Source organism: Zea mays, chromosome 8 (genome assembly GCF_902167145.1).
Source record: "Zea mays cultivar B73 chromosome 8, Zm-B73-REFERENCE-NAM-5.0, whole genome shotgun sequence".
Taxonomy (NCBI): domain Eukaryota; kingdom Viridiplantae; phylum Streptophyta; class Magnoliopsida; order Poales; family Poaceae; genus Zea; species Zea mays.
Window position 1 is genome coordinate 17,152,982 of NC_050103.1, and position 6,309 is coordinate 17,159,290.

Genomic DNA, 6,309 nt, shown 5'->3' on the forward strand with positions numbered 1-6,309 from the left:
AACCTTTATGAAATCTGTTTTTAATTTGAACAGAAACTTTGAAAATCCATAGCTTCTGTTTAACTCATCCAAATTTGGTCAAACCAATTTTGTCAGACTCTAAATAATGTAACCTACTTAAGAAAAATAAAAAACCCCCTATGTACTATAGAAAACTTTAAAGCTTTGATTTAATTATAGTTTTGGCCAAAAGCTCAATAATAGGGCAAAAATTGGTTGCACTATTTGACTGGGGTTAGAAAATTTTTGAGAAGTTTGTATCTACCTACTAACCCAAATAAAAATGTTAAACCTCTCTGTCCACTCCACTAAGTTAGTTTTACCCCTTATTTTATAATATGCTTAAGGGTAAGAAAAATAGAAAATGTGATTTAAACAAAGAACCAGAGAGCACCTCTATTTTTGTTGGGATACTTATTCAATATAGTTCACTGGAAAAATCTATCATACCCTGGTTTAGTATAAAATAAGTAGGATACCTTTTATTTTAATAAAATAAGGATAACTTAGAAAAACCCTACAAAAATAACCCCAAGGTAAAAACACCCCCACCCTTGGGATAACTAATGTTTTATTAATGAGAACTTAGGAAAAATATGAAATCTGCTGTTTGACATTTTTCAAATAATAATGTAGTAGAAAGTGCCTTTTTGACATTAAACTTAAGAAAATCATAACTAAATAACCACCCCTTAGTTTTCTGTGATTTTTAGCACAGAAGCCTATTATTACTATGGGATGCTAGCAAAAATAACCCTTAGGACAGAACCTACCCCTAACTAAGAGATGTAGTGTAAAGTGGCCCATTTTGCATAACTCTTGTTATTTTTGTTTAAAGCCTAGCTTTGTACTTTAAGCCTCAAATTCTTAAAACAGGCTAGAATAGCAAATGACAACCCACTGTAATTTTTCAGAATTTTTGGAAATTATTAAAACACTGTCGTAGTTCAAACCTACACTAGAAACCCTAAATGGAAAGTAAAGAAAGGAAAATGAATAGTGTAAATTAATGTCATCCTAAAACCTTTATAAATTTGTCCACTGAAATCTATAAAGACAATACCAATCCACTATGTTATCTTCACTAAAAACCCAAGCCTAAAGAGTAATAAGCCTAACCCACAGGAAGCCCCGCATGACTAAGAAACCCTAAGTTACTTCTTAACTTAGTTCTCTTTAGCATAATATTATTAAATCCTGCATAATCATGACATACATGTTCATTGCATTTCGATAGACTGTAATCTTGCTGACGGAGAGTACATCCTCGTGCCGGAGCAAGGAGCTGCTCAGGAGGTAGCCCCGGATCCAGCACCCGAGCCTGCACCAGAGGACCTGCCTGCCACTGCTTTGGAAGGCAAGCCCCGGTTCTATGCATAACCTGTTATTTATGCTATTTTACTTCACTTAATGATTGTAGGATTGATTGTGCACTTAGGTGTAGGAATTGTTTGAAACCCTAGTTGCATGATCTCAGGAATCCTTTTGAGATGAATACTAGTATGACAGGTCGAGTAGTTGCTTTATTTAATTAGGATCTCGGTAGAAGACGAGTGATTTTTTTTGCACTCGCGCGAGATCAGGAAATTGATTGTACCCACTTTCACATTATCATGATACTAGTTGGTGGACAACAATCCATGGGGATCGGTTGTTTACGAGATGGGAAAATGGAATAAGGATTTACGTGCAGATACCTGTGTCAAGCGTTTGAACGTACTAAGCACATGCCGAGAAATATGGTAAATCGGTAAGCCTAGTACCTGAGTGAACCTGGTAGTGGACATATCCCCTCACGCGACCTGAGACGAGGTCTCCCATTCCGGTTATGGTGGGTACAAGTGCGGTCACTGCACGACGGCCAATCGGGGTCAGTGAGGCATTGTACGGCAAGGCGGTGAGCCCTGATCTGCTGACGGGGAATCGATGGGGACGGTTGATATGTGTGGGGACGGAGTGCCCCTGCATGTCGTGTGTTTAGGTTTACCTTGCAAGGATAAAAACTCGATTCGAATCGTCTGCTTCTCGCAGCTAATGAGACTGCTTGATCCATTGTACTGCATTGAGTAACAAGTGGAAATATGATGAGTTGATGTAAGATATTGATTGTTAATAATGCTTGCTACCATGTATGAATAGATAGTCCACTTTTAGCCTTAAGAGAGTCACACTTAATTTTGACTAAATTAAAATCTTGACTTAGAAACTCAGCTAGTGCTTTTGGCAATCAAACCCCACAGCCAAACAGCTGCATGTCTAGAGGTAGAGGAGTAGACTCCTCACACCGGGTAAGTCTAGCTGAGTATTAGTATACTCAGCCTTGCTTGTGGCATAATTTTTACAGGTTCTCTGGAGGAAATGGTTGCTGGAGTGACTTGGTCGTCCATCTTGCCACCGGGTTGGACTGTCGAGTGGGACCCTGCCTCGGCTGAGGAGGAGCATGAGGAGTGATGGGACAGGCTTCCCCATCTCTCCATTTATTTACCGTTAGTTTATTTCCGCTGCACTCCGAACATTGATGGTTACTTTTGCAAAAACTCCGATGATGATGATGGTGATGTAATAATTTCATACTCTGACATGTATGGTTTTATGCTTTATTGTATTTGCTCTGTGACTCACCTTCGAGTGAGATTGTGGTACTTGATCCTGTCAGTGGCCGTGTCGGACTAGATCCGAGGGATTGACGGGTTATTCCCATTTAAGTGTGGTCTAGCCTCCAAGGCGGGGCTTAGGCACTTAAGTTGGAATAATTCGGGCAGTTCCGCCACAGCTGGTATCGGAGCTTGTACCACCACAGAGGAATCAATAAAACATGAATACCATCCTTTTCCAAAGTAAAACTTGATAGAAACAATGTTGGATAGATGGTAGGGCAAGCAGGATAGACCTAGGACGTGAAGCCTTAGGATGATAGAAGGGTAGCTAGGTGGCTAAGTAACTAGGCCCTACAGGCCACATTTACAGGATGGGAGTTCTTCCCTATTCCTTCTGTCTTGTTGTGAGGTCGTTCAGGACGAGCATGCATGCATTCTTAATTAAGCAAATGGATAACTGAGTAATGGACTTAAAAACAAGATAACAACCAACTAGGTTCTCAGTGCCTTTTCATTTAACTAGAGAAAGGCTGAGTTTTATTTTTCCTTGTTCTTTTTATAATTCTTTTTCTTTTACTTACGCTTAATCGTACACAGATGACTTCCCACGGATCCTCCGATGACGGAAATGCACTGACCCACACTGACGGACTGGCACGAGAGGGCTTTCCCCGCATTTTGTGGGAGGTACTTCAGGGGGCCGGATACACGACACCCCCTCAGTACGCGGTGCAGCAGTTCGAGAAGCACCGAGTGCCTCGCTGTAGAGTGAGGATGACTTTGGAGCCTCATCCCCTGCAGCTAGGCTGGCGCTCCTTGGACTCCGAGTCTTTCGGATACCGAGCAGAGGACACGATCGAGGCGATCGCTCTGCATGGATTGACTACTTTCTGCGGATTCCATCCATTGGAGCTGGCTACCCACCCCATTGGCTTGTTCCCCGCTGAGAGGGAGGACGACCCAATGTGGAAGGATCGGGTGGAGCATGCCAAGGATATCTGGGCCATCTACCCAGGACAGACCGCACACTTGACCGTACGGTGCATGAATGCTCTGTACCGTCTGCAGGTGATGCGCGGTGAGGCGATGTCCCATCTGATGGCACTGCTGGAGGCAACAAAGATTACGTTGGATAACAGAGAGGAACTCGTGGTCGATTTGTCTCAAGAAATGGTGGAGAAGGACTTGCAGGTGGAGCAGCTATCCACTGATATTCAGGAGTTGGAGGAGCTAGTGGGCACCAGGGAGAACACCATCGAGGTTCTAGAGGATCAGCTCATTAACACTCAGTAGCAGCTTGCTGAGGCTAACGAGCACCTGGACATGCATCACCAGGAGATCCAGGACCAGGAGGCCAACGAGGATGTCGACATTGAGGGAGGAGATGAGCCTGCCTCCAGTGTGGACACTGCTGGCTCGGGAAGACCACCTTCCCCCGAGTCGAGTGTTGCTTCGTTCGCTCACTAGGTGTTCATGATAGGCTTAGAAGTTGGATAGTCGGACTCCTCGCAGCTAGCTTAGCTTTTGCACCCTTGGGGTACTAGGCTAGATAGAGTTGGGTCATTTTGGAACAATTTGATGTAATCGTGCTAAACTCTCTTGGAAGCTTGTTGATGGATGCCGTCATCAGTCTAAATTTGGAAGAAGGAATTAGTGTCTTTTAAAAATCCTTTTGTTGAAGTCGGAGTCTATCATGTTGTTTTAACTTTTTCTCTGTGATAAAATCTTGAACTTGGAACTGTGGTGTTAAGTATGTATGTGGTTTTTCAGATGGCCGGGAGGCAGCGTCGTGGCCAGAACGAGCGCGTTCCTCCACCGCCGCCACCACCTCCCACTCTGCAGGAGCTCATGGCTTAGCAGAATGAGATCCTGAGACAGCTGGCTCAGCGTCAGCCACCACCTCAGCACTATGGTGGTGGAGACCATCAGCATCACCCCGCGGCGGCTACATACCAGGAATTCCTTAGCACCCAGCCTCCATTGTTCACAAGGGCGGAGGACCCGCTTGATGCAGATGTATGGTTGCGAGTGGTGGAATCCAAATTCCCACTGCTCCATGGAGCTTGCTCAGAGGTCACCAAAGTCAGGTTCGCCACCCAGCAGCTTCGCGGACCCGCAAGGACTTGGTGGGATCATTTTCTTGCTATGCAGCCAGAGGACCGAGAGGTGGAGTGGAGGGAGTTCAAGGTAGCTTTTAGAGGACACCATATACCAGCCGGGATTATGGACAGGAAGCTCAATGAGTTTTTGGCACTCACTCAGGGCAACAGGACAGTGTTGCAGTATGCCCAGGCTTTTAATGACTTGTGCCAGTATGCGGGATACCATGCAGATACAGATGAGAAGAAGAGAGACAGGTTCAGGAGGGGGCTCAGCACTAAGCTCCGTGACCGTCTCAACACCGTCAGGGCCAACAGTTACAATGAGTTGGTCAACATGGCTATCTCCCAAGAGGACTGCATTACAGCTAGACAGGCAGAGAAGAAGAGAAAGACCCCTGTGGCAGGACCCTCAGCTCAGCCACAGCGCTTCAGGATTGTGTCCGACACCCAGAGCAGGGGACCCCAACAGCAGCAAGGAAGATGGGTGATCCGACCTCAGCAGCAGCAGCAGCAGGCACCCAACCGCACCCAGTTTCCAGCTCAGAGGAACAATCAGCAGCAGCAGCAGTACCGCCAGGCAAATGACAATAGGTGCTTTACATGTGGCAACACTGGGCATTATGCCAAGAATTGCCCCAGGAACCAACAGAGGCAGGGGCAGAATGTCAATCAGAACCAAGGCAAGAGACAGAAGGTGCAAGTAAGGCAGGGCAGGCTGAACTTCACCACCATGGCTGATATTCCAGAGGGAGCACCCGTCATGACTGGTATCTTTACAGTTTTGAATTATCCTGCTATTATTCTATTTGATTCTGGTGCATCGCATAGTTTTATCAGTACAAAATTTAGTGCCAAGTGCCAATTGCCTTTTCACCACACCAATGGAGGTATCACAATTTCAACCCCAGGAGGCAGGGTTGCCACTTACCAAATTAACAAGAATGTGCCTATAAAGTTTGGTAGTCTGATAATTAAAACCAACCTCCTCATTTTGGGTTTGGAGAGTGTGGATATTATATTAGGAACTGACTGGTTGACCAGAAATCAGGCTGTGATGGATATTGCAGCTAGAGCCATTGAGGTGCACTCACCAACTTGTGGTGAGACCACACTATTTTTGCCTGACCAGGGTTGTACCCGATCTTGTGCCTTTGTTATGTTAGAATCCCCAGTGGAAAAGATCCCAGTGGTCCGTGACTACCCAGATGTTTTTCCAGAGGAATTGCTAGGGATGCCACCTGACCGAGACATTGAGTTCGCCATCGAATTGCAACCCGGGACCGCTCCTATCTCCAAGAGACCCTATAGGATGCCTCCCGCGGAATTGGCAGAATTGAAGAAGCAATTGCAAGAGTTGTTGGACAAGGGGTTTATTCGCCCAAGTACTCCACCATGGGGATGTCCAGCTTTATTTGTGAAGAAAAAGGATGAGAGTTTGAGAATGTGTGTTGACTACCGCCCTCTCAATGCGGTGACTATCAAGAACAAATATCCACTGCCCCGCATTGATGTTCTGTTTGATCAGTTGGTAGGTGCCAAGGTATTCTCCAAGATAGATCTTCGCTCAGGGTACCATCAAATCAAGATCCGTGCCAGTGACATTCCCAAGA